This window comes from Balaenoptera ricei, chromosome 4, assembly GCF_028023285.1.
Source record: "Balaenoptera ricei isolate mBalRic1 chromosome 4, mBalRic1.hap2, whole genome shotgun sequence".
Lineage (NCBI taxonomy): Eukaryota > Metazoa > Chordata > Mammalia > Artiodactyla > Balaenopteridae > Balaenoptera > Balaenoptera ricei.
The window spans coordinates 161083534-161110073 of NC_082642.1; the positions used below are offsets into that span (position 1 = coordinate 161083534).

At 43.1% G+C, this 26540-nt stretch overlaps 1 protein-coding gene across 13 annotated transcripts in view; it reads left to right on the forward strand.

The window, feature by feature from the left end:
• PCBP3 (poly(rC) binding protein 3) overlaps window positions 1-26540 on the forward strand; it is a 213490-nt gene that overhangs the window by 65210 nt on the left and 121740 nt on the right. For 12 of the 13 annotated variants that reach the window (XM_059921738.1, XM_059921742.1, XM_059921741.1 and 9 more), the window contains exon 1: window positions 22426-22534. The gene's annotated coding sequence lies outside the window, so the exon portion shown is untranslated. Of the gene's footprint in view, window positions 1-19617; window positions 19657-22425; window positions 22535-26540 lie in introns of those variants that run through there. The other variant, XM_059921739.1, reaches the window with a different exon arrangement.

Genomic DNA, 26540 nt, shown 5'->3' on the forward strand with positions numbered 1-26540 from the left:
CTGTGTTGGGTCTTCGTTTCTGTGCGAGGGCTTTCTCTAGTTGCGGCAAGCGGGGGCTACTCTTCATCGCGGTGCGCAGGCCTCTCACTATCGCGGCCTCTCTTGTTGCGGAGCACAGGCTCCAGACGCGCAGGCTCAGTAGTTGTGGCTCACGGGCCCAGCTGCTCCGCGGCACGTGGGATCTTCCCAGACCAGGGCTCGAACCCATGTCCCCTGCATTGGCAGGCAGATTCTCAACCACTGCGCCACCAGGGAAGCCCAGGTTTTTTTAGATTTTCATAATTCTAAAAGGTGCGTAGTTGTATCTCATTGTTTTAATTTGCAATTCCGTAAGTTACCCTAAGTTGCAATTTTGCTGTTTTTCATTTGGTGAGCCAATTCTGAAGACTGACTCTCTTCTACCACTTGCAAATACAGTAGCCCCCGCTATCTGCCATTCTGCTTTTCAGTTTCAGTTACCTGAGGTCCAAAAATATGAAATGGAAAATTCCAGAAATAAACAATTCATCATTTTATAAATCTGAGTAGTGTGATGAAATCTTGTACTGTCCTGCTCCATCCTGCCTGGGACATAGATCATCCCTTTGTCCAGCGTGTTCCGGCTTTCAGTCACTTAGTAGCCCTCTCTGTTATCAGGTGGACTGTTGCAGTATCGCAGTGCTTGTGTTCAAGTCACCCTTTTTTGACTTAATACTGGCCCCAAAGCACAAGAGTAGTGATGCTGACAATTCAGATATGCCAAACAGAAGCTGTAAAGTGCTTCCTTTAAGTGAAAAGGTGAAAGTTCTGATCTTAATAAGGAAAGAAAAAAATCGTATGCTGAGGTTGCTAAGATCTACGGTAAGAAAGAATCTTCTACCCGTGAAATTGTGAAGAAGGAAAAAGAAATTCATGCTAGTTTTGCTGTCACACTTCAAACTGCAAAAGTTACGGCCACAGTGCATGCTAAGTGCTTAGGTAACATGGAAAAGGCATTAAGTTTGTGGGTGAAAGACAAGAATAGAAAACGCGTTCCAGTTGTTGGGCCAGAAAGCATGGCGCTTGTACGAAGCCTTCAGCAAGGGATCCCCCGAAACGAGTGACACCAGCCATTTACTGCAAGTGAAGAATGGTTACACAGATTCAGGAATAGGTTTGGGCTGAAAAATATAAAAATTACTGGAGAGGCTGTTAGTTATTATTAATCTCTTATTGTGCCTAAATTATAAATTAAATTTTATCATAGGTATGTATGTTTAGGAAAAAACATAGTATACAAAGGGTTCACTACTATCATGACTTCAGGCATCCACTGGGGGTCTTGGAACGTATCCACTGCGGATAAGGGGGGACGGCTGTGCACTCTTTCTTTTCCAAATGATTTGTTTCCAAGTCTTCTATTGACAGTGTGAACATTGGTTTGTGGTCAGCATTTTATTCGCTTGAGCTGTTTTCGAAATCTACATTCATATACTGATTATGAAGATCCGTTTTAGTGAGAGTTACTTCTATATAATCTATGTTGAAATATTGCTGCCTTTGCAGTGAAATACACAGGTTGTCTTTTGGCACTGCGTGGAGTTTGCGGATGAATGTATTATCTAGACTTCAGGAGATTCCTCCAATAGCCATGTAATTCCAGATTTCAGCACGCCACCACGGATCAGAAGTTGTCCTTGGCATCCTGCATCTTTCAGGAAAGGTCAAGGCACTCGAGCCCTTGCACCACACATTCTGGGTCCTCTGGCTTCGGCTGCGACCTGTGTTTCTAGCTGAACCCACCACTTCTCCTTTTCCCTTTGTTTATGTTCCAGCCAAACTGGGCGGAGCCCTGACCTTATCCTTGCTTTCCGTCTGTCAGGACTGCCCCTCTAAACTCTGCGTGTCCATGCTGCCCACGGGCCTGGCAGAGCGCGCCTCGTCCATCTGCGCAGCTTTCCTTATCTGCCCAGGAGGAAGCATCATGTCCTTTTGACTACTGCAGCTTTCTGCTTATTACCTTGGCAAGGTGGGGGGCGGCGAGAGACTTTTGCCCACCTTGCATTATGGCTGTCGGGTCCCCACGTCCTCTCCGCTAACGAGGCTCTGCGAGTCCTCGCCCCTAATGTGGGGCTCCCTGCATCCTCTCCCCCAGCACAGCGGGGGCTCCTCGAGGCTGTGCCCCTTGCTGGACCCTGTGCCGGACCTCTCTGGAACATAGCTCAGCAGGACCCCTATCGGCTGCTGCCATCCTGCCCTCTCATGAGGGGCCCTTGGGGTGAGGGTGTGTATTACCTAGGTGGTGGTCTCTTAGAGACGACAGTGGCAATGAGAATGACACTAAAGATGGGCAGCCATGTGACTTCTGATCCACACTGACCTGGCCAGGGGCAGCAGAAGCCCTTGAGCCAGCTCAGCCCAGGGTTCTCCTGGGTGCCCTGTCATCATATGCAGATGCTTTTCTTTGCAATCTGATTCTTTAACCCCTCCCAAGCCCACTGTCCTGGCTCCGTCCCGATTTCTGTTTTCTTCCTTTGTGTGTTATGTGCTCCTTGTTCGCTTGTGGAAGGGGGCCTGTTGCCAGGACAGCTGCAGGTGGGACGTGCCCAGGGCCACATGGTTAAACTCCAACTGTGTTTGTACGGTGTCTCAGTTTTGGGGTTGGGAGGGTGTAAATGTATCATGTTTTGCCATCTTGCTTTATCTTTTTCCCGAAGGGCTGGTGGCCTCCACACCTGTCGGGAGTGCGCTGCCCTCGCTTGTGTGTCTCGAGTCTCTTCCGTGGGGCTGATGGTGCCCCCACTTCCCTCACTCCTTTGGGGTCTCACCTACTCTCTGTTCTGACAATGCGCACCGAGGCTTCCCCGTCACCCTTGGACTAGTTTGTCTCTGCCTCTTTGACATCTCCACTTGCAAGGCTTAGGAGCATCTCAGACTTCACGTGTCCAAAGCTGAACTCTTGAGCTTCCACCACAGCCCCGATGTCTCATTGCTGGAGCTGAAGCCTTGGAGCCGCCCTGACTTCACTTCTTATCTCAAACCCACATCCAGTCCTCCAGGAAATCCTGTGTTTCAGGGTGCCCAGCGAGTTGATGAGGACATGAGGCTCTTAAGGTTGGATTTAAGTGATACAAGACAAAATCCACTCAAATGCTTTTAATAATATCATCTGGGAGAGAGTTTGATAATTTATATAATGTAAATATACTAGGCACTGAAAACTGGTATCGACTGTTAGCGTCAGATGAACTCATGTAAAGACAGAAAGTTTTTTAATATAAGATTAAAAAGATCATTTATCATTCTGATAAAGACAGAATGATTCTAAATTTATATATTTATAATAACTAAAACTCAGATTATATAGAAAATTGTCTGATTTGCAAGGGTAAATTGATAAATCTGCAATCATATAGGCTCCTTTAATGTTCCTGTCTCAGGAATTGATAGATCCAATACAAACACATAAATAAAAGGTTTGAACAAGCTCTACCTCTTGGTCATATAAAAAAAATGCAGCCATTATGGAATATGTAAGTTCTCGATACATGTGAAACATTTTCAAAATCTGACTTTGTATTTGGTCACAAAGTAAGTCTCACATTCTTTCAGGCTATGTTCTCTGACCAAATGAAGCTAAGTCCGAGTTCAATTATAAAAGCACAGAGAAAGAAAGTTTATATATTTGACATTTAAGAAACTCTAAAAATCGTTCAAATTAAAGTGGAAATGACAATGGGAATATTCAGCTTGACTGACTCCAGCGATGTAAATTAAGGCTTGTGGAATGTGGCAGTACTTTGAGAAAAATGTATATCCTGCGAGTTATGTGTTTGAAAAGATTAAAGGCTGAAAATTGATCAAATAAGTGTCCAAGTTAAGTTAGGGGAGCAAAAGAAAGTAGAAGGAAGGAAATTATAGCAGTAAGAACAGAAATTTTTGAAACAAAGAAAAGTATAAGTAATAAAATAAAAAACTGGCTGTAAAGAAAAACAAATTTTCAAACCCTTGGTAAGATTGATCAAAAAATGAAAAGAGAAGGCATAAATAAACAATTTTAGCTCTATCTTGTTAATAATGTGAATAATCAATATTTTTAAATGACATTTGTCAATTAATTGCAAAACCAGATCCTGACAGGGCTTCTCATGGGTTTTGAAATGCTGATTCTAAAATACGGGTAGGAAAGTGAGGAGCCAAAATACTAATTACTTTTGAAGAAAAATAAGAGGGACTTAACCCTTTCAGATGTTAAAGCTTATTATAAATGTGTAACATTTAGGATCTGCATTATTAGACCAGGGATAGGCAGCTATGCCAGTGCAACAGAGTTGGGAACACACTCACAACCCCCCCTCCACACACACTCACATGCACCCACACCTACCCACCTACCTACACATACCCACATACCCCCCCACCCAGCTACACCCACACCCACCCGCGTCCACACTCCCCCACACGCCCACACCCAAAGGAATTCATAATGCTGGAGGTTGCATTACAAGTCCATGGGCAGAGGATGGATCGTTTCATAAATATTGCTGGGATAATCTTCTGCCTGTATGTAAAGATAAAATTAGATCCATACCTCATGCTTCATATATGAGACTGAATTCTAGACGTAATCAAATCCTGAGTGTGAAAAGCAGAACTAAAATTTATAGAAGACAGAAGATTATCTTTGACATCTGGGTGAAGACGAATTTCTTAAACCAAGCACCAACTGTAAGGAAAAAGACTGGTTTATTTGTCTATATGAAATAGAGAAATCATCTGTATGGTAGAAGATATTTATAGAGTTAAAAGACACACTACAGGCAGGAGGATACATTTGAAAGTCATATAACTTGAAAAGGATTAATATCAAAGATCTAAAAGAATAAGCATACAATGGATAAAGGCTATAAAAAATGAGGAAATCATAAAGGTTATAAATGTATGAAAACTGATTTTTTCAGTAATCCATGAAATATGAATTAAAACAATGAGAGACCATTTCTTATTCATCTGATCTGCAAGCATGAAGTCAATTAATAAGTATCGGTGAGCTGTGGGTAAATGGGAACTCTTACACCTTGCTCTTGGGAGCACAGGTTGGTATAACCACTTTGGAGACCAATTTGGTTACATTATTAAAGTTGAAAATGTGCACACAATATGACCCACCAATGCCATTTTCAGCATTTGCTCTAGAAGCTGTCACGAGTACCTGAGGATATGGTCCTACAGTGTTTGTAGTAACAAAACAGTGGAAACTACCTAATTGGCCTCAGTAAGTGGACCCAGACATTTGTTTTGTTCACACAGTCAAAAGTTATTCAGCATTAAAATGAATGAATTAGATCTTTGTATATCAGGATGCATAAATCTCAGTAACAGTGTTGACTGTGAAAAACCAAGCTATAAAAGTATGGGTGCTGTATGGTATCTTTGTTTTTGGATATTTACATAGCCAGTAAAGGTATAAACACCTGAATGTGAATGATGATGTGTCATCTTTAGATTATGTTTCATTTTAAATAGAGATCTGAAGCAAATAAAGCAAAATGTTGACAACTCTTTATTCTTCATGGTAAGTACATAGATGCTCATTATGTTTATTTTTTGATTTGGGATTTAATTCACATACCATAAAATTCACTTCATTAGAGTGCATAATTGAGTGGTTTTTGGTGTATCCACAGAGCTGTGCAACTATCACCACTGTCTAATTTCAGAACATTTTCTACAACCCAAAAAGAAACCTCGTACCCATTAGCAGTCGCCTCCCATTCTCCCTTCGCCAGTCCCTCAATACCATTAATCTACTTTCTGTCTCTATGGATTTGCCCATTCTGGACAGTTCATATAAATGGAGTCATACAGTCCATGATACTTTGTGTCTGGATTTTTTCTCTTAGCATAACATTTTCAAGGTTCATCTGTGTTGTAGCATGTATTAGCACTCTGTTCCTTTTTATGGCTGAATTATATTCCATTCTGTGGATACAGCATTTTGTTCACCCTTCCGTCCACTGATGGATCGGGGTTGTTTCTGTTTTGTAGCCATTGTGAATAATGCTGTTATGAACTTGATGTACAGGTTTTTGTATGAATATATATTTTTAATTCTCTTAAGTAAGTAGTGAAATTGCTGAGTCACAGGGCAACAATATATTTCACTTTTTGACAAACTGCCAGAGTGTTTTCCAAAATGGCTCCACCATTTTGCATTCCCACCAACATTGTATGAGGGTTCCAATTTCTGCATATCCTCACTAACACTTGTTATTGTCAGTCTTTTTGATTATAGCCATTCCGGTAGGTGTGACGTGGTATATCATTGTGATTTTGATTTGTGTTACCCTAATGACTAATGATGTTTCAAATCTTTTCACTTGCTTATTGGCCATTTATATACATTCTCTGGGGAAATGTATATTCAAATCCTTTGCCCATTGTTTAATTGAGTTATGTGTCTTTTTTATTGTTGAGTTGTAAGAATTCTTTATATATTCTGGATGCTAGTCTCTTATCAGATTTGTAGAAATTTTCTCCCATTTTGTGGCTTGTATTTTCCCTTTCTTTATTTATAGGCTACTTTGAAGCACAAAACTTTTTAATTTTGATCAAGTCCAATTTCTTTTTCTTTTTTGTGTGTGTGATTTGTAATTTTTATATATTTATTTTTAAATGTTTATTATTTATTTATTGTTCTTCCAGTTTTATTGAGATAAAGTTGGCATACAGTTCTGTGCAAGTTTAAGGTATACAGCATAATGATTTGACCTACGTACATCATGAAATAATTATCACAATAAGTTTAGTGAACATCCATCATTTCATATAGATACAAAATTTAAGAAATAAAAAAATTTTTTTCCTTGTGATTAGAACTCTTAGGATTTACTCTCAACAACTTTCATATATAACATACATCAGTGTTAATTATATTTATCATGTTGTACATTACATCCCTAGTAATTATTTATCTTATAATTAGAAGTTTGTATCTTTTTAAAAAATTAATTTTCACTGGAGTATAGTTGCTTAACAATGTTGTGCTAGTTTCTGCTGTACAGCAAAGTGAATCAGCTATACATATACATATATCCCCTCTTTTTTGGATTTCCTTCCCATTTAGGTCACCACAGATCATTGAATAGAGTTCCCTGTGCTATACAGTATGTTCTCATTAGTTATCTATTTTATACATAGTGTCAGTAGTGTATATATGTCAATCCCAATCTCCCAGTTCATCCCACCCCCCACCCCCCTGAAGTTTGTATCTTTTGACTGCCTTCATGCAATTCTCCCTCCCCAACCCCTGCCTCTGGTAATCACAAATCTGATCTCTTTTTCTATGAGTTTGTTTTTGAAATATAATTGACCTACAGCACTATGTTAATTCCTGTTACACAACATAGTGACTCTATATTTCTATACATTTCAAAATGATTACCATAATAAATCTAGTTATGATATGTTACCATACAAAGATATACATAATTATTGATATATTCCCCACACTGTACATTTCATATCTGTGACATTTATTTTGCAACTGGAAGTTTGTACCTCTTAATCTTCCTCACCTATTTCTCTCCTCTCCTTACCCTCCTCCCCTCTGGCAACCGCCTGTTTGTTCTCTGTATCTGTAATTTTGTTTCTGTTTGTTTGTTCAATTATTTCGTTTTTTGAGATTCCACATATAAATGAAGTCATACAGTATTTGTCTTTCTCTGTCTGACTTTTTTAACTTAGCATAATACCCTCTAGGTCTGTCAATGCTGTCACAAATGGCAAGATTTCATTCTTTTTTATGATTGAGTAATATTCCATTGTGTATATACACCATGTCTTCCTTATCCATTCATCTATTGATGGACACTTAGGCTGCTTCCATACCTTGGCTATCATAAATAATGCTGCAATGAACATGGGATGCATGTATCCTTTCTAATTAGTGAGTTTGTTTTCTTTGGATAAATACCCAGGAGTGGAATTGCTGGAGCATATGGTAGTTCTACTTTAAATTTTCTGAGGAACCTCCATACTGTTTTCCACAGTAGCTGCACCAATTTACATTCCCACCAACAATGTACTTGGGTTTCTTTTTCTCCACATCCTCACCAACTTGATATTTGTTGTCTTTTTAATAATGGCCATTCTGACAGATATGAGGTGATATCTCATTGTGGTTTTGATTTTATGGTGAGGAGTGATGTTGAGCATATTTTCATGTGCCTGTTGGCCATCTGTATGTCTTCTTTGGAAAATTGTCTATTCAGAAACCCTGCCCAATTTTTAATCAGGTTGTTTGGAGTTTTTTTGATGTTGAGTTGTATGAGTTCTTTATCTATTTTGGATATTAACCCCTTATCAGACGTATTAATATCATTTGCAAATATCTTCTCCTATTCAGTAGGTGACCTTTTCATTTTGTTGATAGTTTCCTCCACTGTGCAAAAGCTTTGTAGTCTGATGTAGTCCCATTTGTTTATTTTTGCTTTTGTTTTCCTTGCCTGAGGAGGCATATCCAAAAAAAACATTACTAAGATGATGTAAAGGAGTGTACTGCCTGTTTCCTTCTAGAAGTTTTATGGTCTCAGGTCTTACATTTAAGTCTTTAATCCATTTTGAATTTATTTTTGTGCATGGTATGAGAGAGTAGTCCAGTTTGTTTCTTTTGCATGTAGCTGTCCAGTTTTCCCAACACCATTTGTTGAAGAGGCTGTCATTTCCCCATTGTACAATATATTCTGTCTTCTTTGTCATAGAGTAATTGCCCATGTAAGTGTGCGTTCATTTCTGGGCTCTCTATTCTGTTTCATTGATCTTTATGTGTATTTTTGTGCCAGTACCATACTGTTTTGATTACTGTAGCTTTGTAGTATAGTCTGAAATCTGGAAGCATGCTACTTCCAGTTCTGTTTTTCTTTCTTCAGACTGCTTTGGCTATTCGGGATCTTTTGTGTTCCCGTACAAATTTTAGGATTATTTGTTCTAGTTCAGTGAAAAATGCCATTGATATTTTGACAGAGAATGCACTGAATCTATAGATTGCCTTAGGTAGCATGGTCATTTTAACAATATTAATTCTTCCAACCCATAAGCACTGTATATCTTTCCATCTGTTTGTGTCATCTTCAGTTTCTTTCATCAGTGTCATAGTTGTCTGAGTACAGGTTACCTCCTTAGATTTATTCCTAGGTATTTTATTCTTTTTGATTTGATTGTAAATATGGTTGTTTTCTTTTTTTTTTTTTTCAATGCAAGGAGTTTTTTGGGTTTTTTAAAATAAATTTATTTATTTATTTATTTATTTATGGCTGTGTTGGGTCTTCGTTTCTGTGCGAGGGCTTACTCTAGTTGTGACAAGCGGGGGCCACTCTTCATCGTGGTGCGCAGGCCTTTCACTGTCGTGGCCTCTCTTGTTGCGGGACACAGGCTCCAGACGCGCAGGCTCAGTAGTTGTGGCTCATGGGCCTAGTTGCTGTGCGGCATGTGGGATCTTCCCAGACCAGGGCTCGAACCCGTGTCCCTTGCATTGGCAGGCAGATTCTCAACCACTGTGCCACCAGGGAAGCCCAATATGGTTGTTTTCTTAATTTCTCTTTCATTTGTCAGTTTCAGGCCCTCTGCTATCTCCTGCCTCAAGTCATAGAAACAAAGAAACAGCAAAGAATTTTTTTTTTCTTTTTGTGGAAAGTAGTGTTAGAGGCTAAAATCTTGACTCCAGGGCTACACATAAGTATTTGTGGTGGCCCTGAGTTCACATTGATTCCCTCCCAATTTAATTCGATTACTATTAGGTCATTAAAATTTTTAATTTGAATATTAAAATCACCTGAATTTCTTATTTTCTACAATATATTTACTTAAATTTGTTGAATCTTTGGCCATAAATTAGTTATGTGTCCTTTTTTATGATCCTCACGTGTTCCATTGACTCTCATCTAGATGCTTTGCTGGTGACTACTGAGCAGGTGGTTTACAAAAGGGACACAGATACCAATAACCACGAAAAGGTGCCAAACCTCCCTATTAGTGGACAAAAGCGTGCACATCATTCTCTGACCGTCCTGTCGGCATATATCTTGAGAAAGTTTATACAAAGGAGTTTTGGCAAGGAATCACAGAGACTAGACTCTGAGACGTCAGTATTTTGTGTCTCAGAAAGTGACTGAAGGGAGACAGTTTCTGGAGGGCTCTTTGTCCTTGTGTATCACAAGCTTTAAAAACATTTAGGCACTTGGCTTAAAATTCTACTCTTAAGCACTTATCTTCAGTAAACAATCAGATAAGCATTACATTTATGTACAGAGGATGTTCATTACATCATTAATTTAAATAATTAACAATTGGAAGCACCCCAAATGCCCAATAATAGATGATTTAGTAAATCAGTTATTGTACTTCTACACACAGTAGAATATTAGGCAGCAATTAGTGTTTATAGGAATGATTCATGACATGGAAAAATGAGCCCAGAATATGAAGTCAAAACACAGGTAAAAACAGCATATTTGATGTAAAATATAGGGGGGTGTGTGTGTGTGTGTGTGTGTGTGTGTGTGTGTGTATTTTAAAGGCCTCAAGGAGGTACAACCAAAGGTTTATGGTGTCTATTTCTGAGAAGTGGGATCACAGCTGAAACCTGTTTTCACACATTTCTGAATTTTCTAAATTTTCCTAAATGAACATACACTGCTTTTATAGTCGTAGGAAATATAAGATTTTTTATATTAGAGAAGAATTATGTGAAAATTAGTCCGATCTTTGATATGCAGAAACATTGTTCTAAGCATAAAAACAATGCAAGTAATTTCAAATAATAGATAAGTTTGATTTTTATCGACACGTTTCTTTGAATATCAGTAAACAGTATTAAAAGCTAAAACAAGCTGTTATGAACATTTTCTGCAAATATTACAGATATATTACGTTGTTCTGAAAGCATATGTAATCTGTCTCGTTTTTTAAAAAATATATGTACGTGCATATTACAGTGAGAAACTACCAGAAGAAAATACACTGTACTGCTGCCAGTGCTTCTGTCTGGGAATTGGAAGTACTTTTAAATATGTCTCTTGTGCTTTTCTGCACTTTCTAAATTTTCTGCACAGAGAATAAGCACATGTCCTACAAGGGTCTACAATTGTTGTCGTAAAGAGCAGGGCTGAGCACATGGCTTCTGTCCCTGCCAGGACCTGCTGTTGCTCAGCACCTGCACTCGCGGGGAGGTCCAGGGCAGGGGCGTGCACAACTGACTCTCTACCACTGAGTCGAACGCTTGTATTCAGGGAGTTGTCTAGAAAGTCTAGTAGATGTACTTTAGGCAACTTCAATACCCTGGTGAAAGGCCAAGCAGATTTCTTGTGTCTGATTCTGGTAATGAGAGTGACCCACTCAGAAAACTGAGAGAGTAAAAATAACAAAGTTTAAAATTTTAATTTAATAAGTCCCTGTACTGAGATTGAAACGAAATCCTTTTGTAAATTCTTGCAAGTTGGTAGTGAATAAAGCTCATCAGCATAACTTAAAAAGACTGAAACATGGGTGTGCACGTCTGTATTCATATACATCGAGTGTGATCTATCGTAAATAGGAAAATGAAACAAAAAATTACCTCATCCCGGGACGTGGGTGGCTGCTGTGAGCATGACACTGAACTTCTTTTTTTTTTTTTTTTTTTAATAAATTTATTTATTTATTTTTTGGCTGTGTTGGGTCTTCGTTTCTGTGCGAGGGCTTTCTCTAGTTGCAGCGAGCGGGGGCCACTCTTCATCGTGGTGTGCGGGCCTCTCACTATCGCGGCCTCTCTTGTTGCGGAGCACAGGCTCCAGACACGCAGGCTCAGTAGTTGTGGCGCACGGGCCCAGTTGCTCCGCGGCATGTGGGATCTTCCCAGACCAGGGCTCGAACCTGTGTCCCCTGCATTAGCAGGCAGATTCTCAACCACTGCGCCACCAGGGAAGCCCGACACTGAACTTCTCAGTGGAGGAAATTTGCAGTCGGGTGTGGGGACGGGTGAAAACCTGCTCTCGCAGGCCAGGGAGCGTGCCTGGCACGGCATGCAGGATGATGCTAGGCCAGAGGTCAGGCGAGGGGCTCTCGGGCTCTTGGCCTCTGCGTTCCTTGGTGATCATGTCACCACCATGCATTGGCCTTGAGATGCTATTTTTTGATGTGGAGGAGTAAAGAAATTCAACCCCTGGCTGCCTCCTTCTCTTTTCTGCTGAGACCATCACCAGGAGTGTAATTACTTAGAAACAGTAATTGAATTGGTGGATTCTGTGATAGGAATGAAGCTGAATCATCCTTGCCTGTCCTCCCCCCAGAAGCTCTTTTAAACTCTAGTTACCCCGACTTCTTGTTGGCACTGCAGGACTCTGGAAGTGCTCTGTTGGAGGGGGTGAGTTAATGAGACACTCCATCCCCCAATCTGGGGAAATTTGGTCCTCTTGAAGTCAGATCTTTGCTACGGCCTATTTAGTTTTGGGTAAAAGCAGTGGCATTCGCTCTTCTTCCTTTATTGAGATATGTCATGGTGTGAGTTCCCATTTAGCAAAAATGGGACCATAAGCAGATTCTGAGGATCTGCAGTTCCAAGGGTGTCCCCGTGTGAAACCACCAGCACTACCCCGAGGCATCATTAAGTGGAGAAAGAGTATTTGTGGCTATGGACTGGGTAGGCTCACCTGGGGAAGTGAGTGTAGTCAGTGGGGAGGAGCCTGTGGCTGGAGCTGCCAGAGGTGGTCCAGTGCTCTTGCCCCAGCCCCCGCTGTGCACTCTGAGGCCTTGGCAGTGCCCGCCCCGCTCACTTTCCCGGGGCCCTGTGCTTCCTCCCCTCTGTGCATCGAAAGCTGCTGGGAGCACTTGATCCAACCTGGGCTTCCTGTCCCTGGTGCACTGTCTCCCTCTGGGAAGTTTGTCTCTCTTTAGATTTCTTCCACCTTGACATTCAGGATTTGGAAGAGTGTCTCCATGTGACCTGCACGCATGCCCCCACTCCTGTGCTGGGTTCTGGCTGGTCTGGATGACATACTTTCCTCTTTTCCCACCAGCCTATCTTTTCATGTGCTTATTTGCCATCAACATGCTTTCTTTGGTGAAGGATTTGATCAGACATTTTGCCCATTTCAAAAATTAGGTTGTTTGTTTTCTTGTTGAGTTTGAGAGTTCTTTATATATTCTGGATACAGTCCTTAATGGAGTACATGTTTTGCAAATATTTTCTCCTAGTTTGTAGCTTGACTTCTCATTTTTATGTATATTTTGAAGATCAGAGGTTTAAAATTTTCATGACATCCCACTTATCAGTTTTTTTCTTGTATACATCATGTCTTTTGTATCATACTGAAGAATTCTTTGTAAAACTGGAGGTCTGTAAGATTTTTATTCTTATTTCTCTTCTTTCTTTTGGAAGTTTTTGGCTATTACATTTAAGTCTATGATATATTTTGAATTAATTTTATATAGGATGTGAAGAAAATGTCAAAGTCCTTTTTTTTCCTTTTCTTTTTTGTGTATGGTATCTAGTTGTTCTAGCACCATTTATTAAAACGAGTATCTTTTACCCATTCAGTTGCCTTGGAACCTTTGTCAAAAGTCAGTTGACCATATATCTGTGTGTTTTAAGGGAACCTGGGATTTGACTTAATCGGGAATGGTAAGACAGGCAGATATGGAAATGACTGGCATGAAGGAAGAAGTTTATACTCACAGATCTTTATACTCCTAGAAATAGGAGGCAGGGTGGGGCATTCAGGGCCACATGGGGAAGCACCAGGGTCAGTGAGGAGTCAGAGAACAGGTGAGGCAGGGTCAGCAGATTTAAGATTGGATAGTTTGAATAATTTCAGCAGGCCCAAGGGCATGATGTCTGGTACCTGACCCTAGGGTGATTAGGTCAGGTGGATAGTGGCCCAGAGAGTGAGGAGGGCCCCATAGAGGAGGTGGTTGGGGTGTGGGCTCTGAATTGGATGGTTTGTATTTGAAAGGTGCCCCCAGGGTGAGTTGTTTATCCTATCTCTAGAAATTGGCTAACTCTAGGAGGGCTGTTCCTCCAGAATCAGCAAGGCCCAGATGTCAAAGCACAAGAGAACGAAAAGTTAAAAAACAAAACAAAACATGGTTAACAACATGTGGACTATTTCTGGACTTGCTATTCTGTTCCTTTGATCAATTTATTTATCTTTATGACTGTAGCTTTATAATAAATCTTGGAATAAGTTCTCCTACTTTGTTCTTTTTCAAAGTTGTTTTGGCTGTTTTATTTTCTTTGTATTTCCGTATGGATTTTAGAATCAGCTTAGCCTGCTCTGATTTTGATTGAGATTGCATTGAATTGATAGATCAGCTTGGTGCAATTGACATCTTGTTGGACAGAAGTGCTAAGAGGGGACATCCTTGCTTTGTCCCTGATCTTAGGGGAAAGCATTCAGTCTTTTACCCATATGTGTGACGTTAGGTGTAGGTTTTTACTGGAGGTCCTTTATCAGGTTCAAAAAGTGCTCTTATATTCCAAGTTTGGTGAGGATTTTTTTTCATGAGTGGTATTGAATTTTGTCAAATGCTTTTTCTGTATCTTTTGAGACCATTATATAGTTTTTCTTTTTTTCTGTCTATATGGTCCATGCATATAAACGGTTTCAGGCATACCTCAGAGATACTGTGGGTTTGGTTCCAGACCACAGAAATAAAGCAAATATTGAAATAAAGTGAGTCACATGAATTTTTTTTGTTTCCCAGTGCATATAAAAGTTATGTTTATACTATACTTTAGTCTATTAAGTGTGAATAGCGTTCTGTCTAAAAAGCCATGATACCTTAATTTACAAATATTTGATTGCTAGAAAATGCTAATCATCATCTGAACCTTCAGCGAGTTGGAATCTTTGTGCTGGTGGAGGGTTTGAAATATTGCAAGAATTACCAAAATGTGACATAGACACATTAAGTGAGCAAATGCTATTGGAAAAATGGCACTGATAGACTTACTTAATGCAGGGTTGCACAAACGTTCAATGTGTAAAAACACAATATCTTTGAAGCGCAATAAAGTGAAGTGCAATAAAATGAGGTTGCCTGTATGTTGATTTTTTTTTATTTTTTTAGTATAAAATCAATTGCTTTTCTGGATTGAAATCCACTTTGTCATGATGTATTTTTTTTATATTGTATGATTGGATACGCTAAAATTTAAGAGTTTTTGCCTCTATATTTATGAGGAGTATTGGCGTGTTTACCTGTAGTGTCTTTTTTTGGTTTTGGTATCAGGTTAATTCTTGCCTCATAGAAGGATTTGGAAAGTGTTCTCTTATATTCAATTTTCAGGACAAGTTACTAAGAAATTGGTATTATTTCTTCCTTAGTGTTTCTTCCATTGAAGCCATCTGGATTGGCTCTTTTTTTTGGTGGGAAGGTTTTTAACTTGAATACATTTAGAGTTATCTGGTTTTCCTTGAGTGAGTTTTGATAGCTTTATTGTTCTAAGAATTCCATTTAAGTTGTTAAATTTATTGGCATGCAATAGTTCCTAACATTCCCTTATTATATTATATTTATTTTCTTTTTACTGAAGTGAAATTCACATACTACACAATTAATCATTTTAAAGTGTACAATTCAGTGACATTCAGTGAATTCAACAGTGTTGTGCAATCACCACCCAGTTTTAGACTTTTTCAAAGTCTGAGACTTTTTCATCACCCCAGAGAAACACCCCACACCCACTAATTAATCACTCTCCATATTCCCCTTTCCCCATCATCTGGACACCACTAATCTGCTTTCTGTCTCTGTGGATTTACCTCTTCTGGATATTTCATGTAAACGGGATCATACAGTATGTGACCTTTTATGTCTGGCTTCTTTCTTTGAGCATAATGTTTTCAAGGTTCATCTGAGTTGTAGCATGTATCAGCACTTCATTGCTTTTTTTTTTTTTTTAGAGCCTAGCAACATGTGTTTTTTTACTTTTTTTTTGTTTATTTATTTATTTATGGCTGTGTTGGGTCTTCATTTCTGTGCGAGGGCTTTCTCTAGTTGTGGCGAGCGGGGGCCACTCTTCATCGCGGTGCGCGGGCCTCTCATTATCACGGCCTCTCTTGTTGCGGAGCACAGGCTCCAGACGCGCAGGCTCAGTAATTGTGGCTCACGGGCCTAGCCGCTCCGTGGCATGTGGGATCTTCCCAGACCAGGGCTCGAACCCACGTCCCCTGCATTGGCAGGCAGATTCTCAACTACTGCGCCACCAGGGAAGCCCTTCACTGCTTTTTATGGTCACAGAATATTCCATTGTTTGGACATATTACGATTAGTTTATCCATTCATTTGTTGATGAACATTTGGGTTGTTTCCGCATTTTGGCTATTGTGAATAATGATGCTATGAACAATATCTGTTTGATTCTCTCTTTTCAGTTGTTTTGGATGTATACCTAAGAGTGGAATTGCCGAGTCATATGATAATTCTGTGTTTTGCTTTGTGAGGAACTGACAAACTGTTTTCCACAGAGGCTGCACAGTTTTACATTCTCAGCAGTAATATATGAAGGTGCTTATTTCTCCATGTCCTCACCAACACTTGAACATATATTGTGTTGTTATTGTATGGAGTGCCCTAGAAATGTCAGTTATGTGATGCTGGGTGACAGTGTTGTTTGAGTTCCCTATAGCTTTTACTGACCTTCTGTCTAGTTGTTTTGACCCCTTTATTAATATGTAATGCCTTTTTTTTATATACTTCTGATAATATTCTTTGCACCGACATCTACTTTTTCTGATGTTAATATAGCCATTCCAACTTTCTTTTGATCAAGCTTAGCATGGTACATCTTTTTCCATCCCTTTTATTTTAATCTATTTGTATATTTATTTTTAAAGTGGGTTTTTTATAAATATTGTGTAGTGAGGTCCTGTTCTTTATCCAATCTTAAAAATCTCTGTATTCTGATTAGGTTGTTTTAGACCACTTATACTTAATATGATTATTGATATGATTGAATTTAAATCTATCATTTTGCTATTGGTTTTCTACTTGTCCCATTTGCTATAAGATCCTCTTTTTTTTTTTTTTTTGACTTATTTTGGGTTGAGTACTATTTATGATCAATTTCATCACCTTTACTAACTTATTAGCTATATCACTTTGTTTTTAGAAGTTGCTTTGGGATTCATTGCATATATCCTTAACTTATCACTGTCTGTCTTCAATTGATATTATACTAGTTCACTTATAGTATAAAACCTAACAACAATATACTGCCATCTCACTTCTCGTGGCCTTTATGTTACTGTGTCATGCCATTTTACTTCTACACTGCTATAAACCCCACAATACATCGTCATTATTTTTGCTTTAAATAGTCCATTATCTTTTAAAACAATCTTACAAATTAAGAAAAAAGGCTCATATTTATTCATGAATTTTGTTTCCAGTGCTTTTCATTTCTTTCTGTAGATCTAGATTTCCTTCTGATATCATTTTTATTTTGTATGATGGACTTACTTTAATATTACTTGTAGTTCAGAAGGGTCGGTGATGAATTATTTTAGCTTTTGTTTATTAGAAAAAGTCTTCATTTTGTCTTTGTATTTGAAAGTTATTTTCACTGTTATGGTATTTCAGGTTGACAGTTTTTTCCTTCATTACTTTAGAGATGTCATTCCATTGACTTCTGGCTTGTTTCTGGGAAGTCCTTGTCCACCATGTCTGTGTTTGTCCCTCTGTACATAATGTTCTTTTTTCTCTGGCTGCTTTTAAGATTTCCTCTTTGGGTAAGTTGATTACGATGTAACTTGATTTGATTTTCTTCATGTTTTCTTCTGCTTGAGGATTGTTGACCTTCTTGGATTTATGGGTTCATAATTTTCATCAATTTTTGAAAATTTTTTTGTCATTATTTCTTTAAATACATTTTTGTCCCATCCTGTTCTTCCCCCCTGAGTGTTAAATTACACAAATATTTCTGTGTTTTTAGGGAAGAGGGAGTCTTTCCCTATGTTTCATTTTAGATCATTTCTGTCTGCACAGATAGTTTTGTCTGCACATTGACTGAGCTTTCCTTTTCTAGTGTCTAATGTGATGTTAATGCCATCTAGTGTATTTTTCATTTCAGATATATTTTTCATCTCTAGGTGTTTGATTTGGGTCTTTTTAAAAATGCTTTTCATGTCTCTCCTACATGTTATGCTTTCCTCTATCTTCTTGAACATATACAATGTGTTTATAATGGCTGTTTTAAGGACCTTATGTGCTAATTATTTCCTTGGGTAATTTTCTGGTTCTTTTTCTTACTGATCAACTATCCTCATTATGAGATATATTCTCATGCTTCTTTGCATCCATGGTAGTTTTTAAATGAATGAAGGACATCATGATTGTATATTGTTGGGCTCTGTATCCTTTTAAATATTTTAAACTTTCCTCTTCAAATGTATTTGTTACTTGGAAAGTTTAGACCCTTCAGTGGCTTGTTGTTGAGCATTGTTAGGCAGTACCTAGTTTAGTCTGGTGCTCATGTGGCCCTGCCACCGGGGCTGTGCTCTTCCAAGTGCCAAGCCCAGTGGCCCCCGTGTCACAGGTTCCCTAGTCCGGTTGTCGGGAGTGTGGTCCGTTCCTGGAGCTGCGGCAGTCACAGCGATCCTTTGTCCTGCTTCGCAGTCACAGCGATCCTTTGTCCTGCTTCTCACTGCTGCGCCTTCCCTGGCCTCAGGCACATGTGCTGATCAGTGTCCTGGCAAAGACCCAAGCGAACCCCCACCAGTCTCGGGAGCGTTTCTCAGCTCTCTCCTTTCTGGTCCTCTGCCCTGCTGATTCTCGCTGCTGTTGCCTCCTTGAACCTCAGCTGTTTCCTCATCTCAGGACTCCCCCAGGTTTGCCTAGGTTCCCCCTTCCTGCACTGTGGCCTCATAACCCTCCCAGAGCTGTAGGCTGGGCAACCAGGAGGCATCACATGCGTTTCCTCCCTCAGGGTCATTGTCCTGTGCTCCCTGTTGTCCCACGTCTGAACACCCTTGTCTCATGTCTTTTGGCTGGTTCTTCATTGTTTGAGGCTGGAGAGTTCCTCCTCTTCTGGTTCCTCCTCTTCTGTCATGGCTGGAAGTGGATGTGTCTAACGTTCGCCTGGTTTTCAGTCCTCACTGGACAGACGCCTCTGGGCTGCCTGGAGGAGGCTCGGGCAGAGCTATTTACCTGCCCGTAGAGTCTGCACAGGCCGGGCTCGGAGGTCCTGCTGTCTGGGCAGAGCACTCTTCAGACTTGGAACTGAGACCATGTGGGTGGGCATCTGGGTGGGGGGTCCTACCTACACCTCATCGTGGTCTTCTCCTTACTACTCCCCACAGACTTAAAGGGGTCTGGGAGTCAGCGCTGCCCTAGACTTCCATCAGGTTTAGGACTGTGGGCCAGGGTTCAGGGGAGCCTCGGCTCTGAGCGTTTATTGGTGTCTTTTAAGTTCCAGACTCAGTTTAGAATCTAACCACCTTTCATGGAATTCTTTTCTCTTGGGAGACTGCCTTTGTCCTTCCAAATAACTGATTTATGACTACATTCTTTTAAAAATTTATTTAGTTTGATAAGACTTGATATCTAAGATGATAGATCATTCTTTGGGTTATTTTCTACCTATGATTTCCAGTTATAATAATTTTTTTAACCTGTTTACAGGGCTGCCTACAGACAGAGAAGCTCTTCACATGGTTCCATGTAAGTAGTGCTTCTTATGATGCCGTTGGAGAGGTACGTCTTTAAATTAAGTGATTCTTTCCACGTCAGCTGAGTTGTAAAGTCTTGCTTGCATATGAAGCCATGTGTCTTGCTGACTCTCCTTATGGCCTGGTTTCATGTCACATGAGGGATGTGTTACAGGTCAGGTGCAGCAGCAGTGTCCGTGATGTGCACGTTATCCCTCCTGGCTCCTGTAGAACCAATATTTAAAAAGAGGGAGTTTCCTCCTTTTGTTCTAACCTTTCTTCTTCAGAGTCAACCTGACTAAACTGTCCAGCCAGGGGCCTGGGAGCCAGTTGTTAGCATGGGCTGAGTGGACAGTGCCTTTGTCCCGTGTTCCAGCAGTGACAAGTGTGTGCTGTGGCCGTGATGGCATCGTGTCCAGGCCCCACGGACACCTCTTTGTGGCCGTGACTCCAGTTTTGCAAAACTACCTTGGAAGGATTCCTTTTAAATTTATCCTTCAGATGCCTTTGTTTTTCTAAAGCTTATAAATGTTATTTTCTAAAAGTTTTCAGTGGTCTTGCCCGGAAGGCTGGTGTGTTCAGGCTGGCGGCTGATGTCATGCAGTGCCGGCTCTGCTCACACGAGCCCCTCACCGTGCCCTGCGGGGCAGGTGCTGTTGTTCTGCCCACTTCTCAAGGCTCGGGGAGACGACGTCTCTGTGCTTGTGGGTGGTGAGACGGGGGTCTGAGCCGAGGCCTCCGACCTCACGGGCCCGCGTCCACATCGCGATGGCAGGATAAGTGGGAGCTGCCTTGATGACGGGATGTGGGCTCCAGACTCGGTGTCTGCCCTTCTCTTCCTGGTGGCCTTAACTGCAGCCCCGAGTGGCCGCTGTGGGGTCCTGGGCTCAGCCGATCCTGATCGGAGAGCGCTCGCTATGAGCACCACAGTGACCTTCCGGCCTCGTCGCCAGCAGTCCCCTCAGGAGACACGAGAGACAGTGGCGAGGAGTCAGGGAGCATGTGCACACGGGGACGTAGGGTGGGTGGGTAACTGGACGCCCGATAGTTGAAGGGGAAAGTTCTTAGGTTACAAATTGCTTGAGCAAAGACCTTAATTGCTCTTTCATTCATTCAGCAAATATTGATAGGGCCAGCCACGCTTCTGGAATCCCAGCTTCCTTTATTACATCTGTGGGGGTCACACAACATAAGAGTAATAAGCAGATGCATCACGTAGTGTGCCGGGTGGTGAGCTTGCCGGGGAGCAACAGAGAAGGGTCGGGGTCGGGGGTGCGGGGGCAGTTGATGCGGGTCAGGGCAGCCCCTGGGAAGGGGCATCTGAGCAGAGCCTTGGAGGCACCGGAGTGGCCCCTGTGGGTGGTGGCGGGCCCAGGGGAGCCAGCGAGCAAAGGGGCGGGGCCCAGAGATGAGGGCAGCGGGGACACATCGGGGCCCTTGCTCACTGCGGACAATGCTGCTGAGTGTGGGAGCGGCGAGCGGGTAGTCTTTTTTCTCTGTGTTGGATTGTTTTTTCAAACTAAAGCTGTTATAATACCTGCTTCTTAGAGGACATCCAAATCCCAACTGGCTTGGGACCAAGTTTGTAATTGTGCAAATCTGGATCTAATTTTCACAGAAATCCCGAGGGAAGGGCCTCTGGAACTCAGGCATATAAACAACACCCTGTGTGTGCTGGGCCTCTCTCCCCTAGACTTTGGTGTTGCCCACATCCCTCCCCCTGGCAGGCAGGGCAGTCTGAGCGGTCTGCAGTTCTGGAAACAGCCAGCATGCTTGGGTGGGGCGGGCTGGCCCCGGCTACTCCCGCTGTGCGTGTGCATGGCCCCAAGGGCCTAGTGTGGGCGCTAGAGGAGGCCCCGCACCCAGGCAGAGGCAGAGATAGCCGGGCAGTGCGAGCTGGCAGGGCTGTGGTTCCAGGGGACTGCGAATCCCCTGAGGCTTGGTTAAGGCAAGGCAGCAGGCTTTTTATAGGGCGCCTGTGGCCTCTTCTGTGAGCAGGGAGGGAGCTGTTAGGAGCACTGAGCTGGTTGGAACAGAGATGAGTCCGCTTCCATTGGCAATCTCAGTCTCGATTGAGCCCTGCAGAGTCTTCGTGCGGGATTCCTGGGCGGGGGTGGGGGGTGACGAGCCAGAACTGAACTCATCTGCAGTGGATGTTCCCCAGAGGACGTGGTGGATCCGGAAGAACTTGTTTTTCCATTTGCACGTCTTCCGAGAACTTTCCACACTTCTTAGAGTCGGGCAAGGGGCAGTCTTCCGTGGAGCAGCCGCAGACAGGCCTTTCCCCGCCTCCGTGTGTGCCTGTGCTCAGATCCGGCGGGGACCCTGACCCCGGTTTGTTCAGCGGGGACCTGGGCTCCCACAGCCCGCCCCACGCCCCCGCCCAACTCGGGGCTGGGCCTTCAACCGCACTAAGATCAGGGAATCAGCAAATAGTGATAACGAAAACCTTGTTGAAAATTTTATCTACTTTGAAGTCTTTTATTCTTTGTAATACTGAGAAAGATTATTTGCTTTCTAGGCTTTCCGCCCGCCCTGCATTAAGATAACGACTTTCACTACACACTTGGAAAATATGAAAAAGAACTTTAAAGCTCACCTATAGTGAGGGCAGACAGAGCCCCCCGACCGGGACTCCTCCCTCAGGGCCTCCTTCCCCCCCGCACTACCCGTGCCCTTCTCGGTGGCCCTCCACCTGCAGCCGGCGGCTCGTGGGGCAGCCCTGTGATCACCTTCCCACAAACACCCGCGGTCCTTCCGGTCCCGCCACTGTCCCCTCCGCGCAAGAGCAGTGTGGTGGTGCCCGGGAGACCGTGCAGCCCTGAAGACTGGCCGAGGGCCTGGGGGACCCCAAGCCCGCCCCAGCCCAGCCTCGCCTCAACCCCTAGCAGGTTTGCTTTGAACTGAGGCCCTTCTTGTGCATCTGATCTTTCTTCCTCAGATTTCTGATGTAATCAGGTTTCAGTCTCAGCTAATGACCGCGCCTCGTAATTCAAGGAGAAAAGCGGAAATAGGAAAATTGTGGAAAGCCTGATTAAAAAGCAGTCAGACTCTCAGCCCCGCTCCCACACCTGGACAAACCCCTTGCCCACCCTGGCTGCAGACTGGAGGGTGGAGCGGGAGCGCAGGCACAGCAGAGGGCACTGTCCTAAACAGAAGGCGGGGCCGCGCTCAAGTGGATCCTGCAGCCCTGTGGCCCCAGCCCCTACCCAGTCGGCCCGCAGAGCACTGGGAGCCTGGGGTGGGCCTTCGGGCGCGGGCTCGTGGAGCAGGCAGGGTGACGGCCTCCGGTGCTGCCGTCCGGCTGGTGGAGCGGCAGGGTGAGGCTCCAGGAGAGGGTCGTGGGCTGCCTCCTGCTGCGGCTGAGGGGTCAGAAGGCGGGGGGGCCCTGCCTCAGAGTTTGGAGGTAAATTAACACTAAGTACATAGAAAAGTAAGCTAACAAGCAAGCCTCTCACTCACTCCAAGAAACACGCGTACAAGAGGGAGATGCAGTGTGAGGTGTGAAGAGCAGCTCCGGGGCCTCCTGTGGTCCCTGCTGACAGCGGGTTGACGGGGGTGTAGCACTTGGAGGGATGCGGGGAGGGTGTGGGTGGGGAGGAGGGTTCCTCCTCAGGCTCTAGGTGGAAGCTAGTGGGTGACACACAAGATCCTGGAGTCAAGAAGAGCCATACAAAGCCGGTCATTAGAACTGAGGAGAGACATAGCAAAAGAGGGAAAAAGAGCAAGACGCCTGTGGGGCAGAGGCGGGCAGAGGGCAGGCGCCACTGCTCCCCATCAGCTCCGTGGAACTCTGACTGTTAAAACTACGTACGTTTATAATTTTGTTAAAAATAAAAAGTAAAAGGTTATATTGCAAATGCTGTTTCACACCCCAGAATTTGAAAGCAGCCCCCCAGCCCCTCCGCTCTCTGCTTCTGCCGGGCCGAGCTCCCCTGCATGGCCATCTGGCCCTCCCAGCGGGGCTGTGTCTTCACCACTTGGCCAGATCGTGTGGCCCCTGCCTTGCTGAATCCGGTAGAATATCTTTCTCCTTGGGGAGCTGAGCTCTGCAGCTTTAGGCCAGCAGAGCCGCCCCTTCTGGTGTTGTGTTCTTTCAAAGGCTCCAGGACCCTGTGCTCTCCTGGTTTTGCATGTTTGTCGTGCGTCACGTCCTCCTGCTTCCCCCGCCTCCCCACCACGCGTGAGCCCTCCTTGACGCACAGCACATTCTCGTTGCTCAGAGAGGACCCTGCTGATGGTCGGTGCTTGGGGACTACGGGGTCCAAGGCACTGCTGCAGACATTTTGGTCTGTTTCACTCCAGGTTCTGCCTCTGGGGTTAAGCTGCATGCATACTTCTGTGCCCTGCTTTTAAACAGAATGGTATACGGCAAAATGTTCCACGTTACCATCTGAAAACATTATTTTTAAAAGGTTGCATAGTTTCCACTATATGGATGTAGGTATTATTTTGTTAAATCACTCCATTTCTGTTCAATGTATTTGGATTGTTTTCAGATCTGGCACTAGTATCGGTAGTCATGAGGTGAATTTCCTTGTGCATAATACGTCAGTCTCCCCCTTCCCGGGGCAGTATTGCGGTGTTTGTCCACGTGGAATCCTGGGTCAGAGGAGAGGGACATTTTAAAAGAGGCGTCATGTGCGATTGCCCAGTTGCTCTCGAGATGGTAAATTACAGCAGCGTGAGTGCCTAGGCTCCTGGCCCCTGAAAACCTAGGGCTTTATGCGTCTCTAAAAGCCGAAAAGAAGTACAAGCAGGTTGAGCTTTTCGACTAGAGCTAGTGTGTCCTTCCTCATGTTTTACTGAAGACATTCAGCTTTTATGTTGCGGCTTTTATTTTCCCCAAAGAGTCATTCACCTTTTAATCTGACGTTGGCGTTTGGAGCCATCACATCAGTATTTTCCTCTGTGATGTCACCTTCTATGGCATTTACATTTGGAAAATCCTTTCCGCTCCTGAAACGTGGGTAATCACTTCTGTTTTCTTTTCTGCTTTTACTTTTTGCATTGACATGTGTAATCCACTTGGGATTTAATTTGATATATGTTATCGGGTGAATATATGTTATTTTTGCTTACAGATATTGAAAACACTATTTATTAAAAATTACTTCATTTTCCCAGTGATTTGTGCTGCTACTTTTGTCCTATGTGTGCATCTTATATGATAACGTTGTATATATTAGTGTCTATTTCTGAATTCTCTAACTGATCTGTTTGTTCTTGTGCTGGTACACTGCTTTAATTATTTTAGTTTTATGGTATATTTATTTTGGCTATTCTTGGCTACTCAATTTCTAGATGAACTTTAGGATGATTTTCAAGTTAGAAAGCTGATCAGATTGGGATTTCATTTCAAACGCATCAACCTATAATTTAAATGGCAAACAGCTGATATTTTAGCAATATTCAGTTTTTAAAAGAGGAAGCTATTCTGTTTCTTCATTTGTTCCGTTCTTAGCCTTCAGTTATATTTTATAGCTTTCTTGCTGTAGGTTGTCCCTTTTGAGCTCTTTTCTAACTTGTCTACATTATCTATTTGTTGTAACTGGAGATTTTCCTGTTACGTCTCTCTAACGTTTGATAATGTATCATCTTTATGTATTGCATGCAGCCGTGCTTCTAACTGCAGTAGGTTTGTCAGTTGAATTTTGACTCATTCCTGACTTGACCCAGATGTTTTCACCGTGAACTTCACAGTGCTTGCCGTGGCTGTCTGTCCCGTACATCGTGTTCATCAGGTTACACAAGTTTCCTTCTGTTGCTCTTCTATTAAGTTGTTTTTTGAAATCAAAAATAAAAGTTGCATTTTACTAAATGCTCATTCATTGCTGTTATTACGATAGTCACAGGATTTCCTCCTTTTATCTCTTAGTGTAGAGAATTCCAATGATGAAATTCCAAGTGTTGATTCTTGGAATAAATCCTGTTAGGTCTTATTGATACTTTTGAATCTCTTCCAATTGTAATACCTTTTCAGTATTTTATTTGGGCTAGAATGAGGGTTAATAATAGGGTTAGGGCTGGAGTTAACGTTAGTACTAGAATTGGGTTCCTGTGAGCATTAGTTATTGTAAAGGTTAGTGTGAGGGTTACGGTTTGGACCAGGGTGATATGCTCTGTACATTTCTGTGTCGGACCCAGGGGAGAAATGCCCTGGGGCTTTAGGGAGCCTGGTTCCGACCTGAGGGCAGCTACTGTGGAGCCGTGAGTACTGAGAGTAGCAGCTGAGCCCATGGGGGACATGCCTCTGCTGGCACACAGAGCACCCCAAACACGGTGGCTTTAATGCGGGCAAGGTCGGTTCCCTTGGCTGTAACAGGCCTGGGGTGGATGGGCTGGGCTCCACGAGGCCCCCTGCCCAGAGGCCACGCCCACCCCACGCCCTGGGAGGCCTGTCACTCTGTGGTCCTCCCTTGCTCTGCTGTCTTGACCTCTAGCTGCAGCTACTCAGCCGGTGGGAAGCAGAAGGGGCACGATGGAGGGCAAGCAGCTGCCTTTTCAGGGTTAGAAGCCCGAGTTATACTAGCTGTGTCACAGTCCACAGGACCGCTGTATGCTAACAGCGTTATGCGGCACCAAGTGGATTGCGGCAGTGTTAACGCAGGACAGCTGTGTGCCAGCGGCGGTCCGAGCACCAGGTGTGCACTAACCGTGTGATGCGGTGGCCCCACACCCCCGGAGGCTGGGCCCGCCCCGTGCAGCCACAGCTCTGCTGCCACGGAGGAGGGAGAGGGGTCTGGGGAACGGCCAGCCGTCTGCACAGGCAGGGATGAGGCGTGTGAAGCGTGAGAGGACAGGACGGCAGAGGAGCCCACCGGCTGTGCGGGCGGGATGTTGGGAGGGAGGGAGCCCCACCTGGCCGCTTCCCGCCCCCAGGAGCTCTGCCAGGGC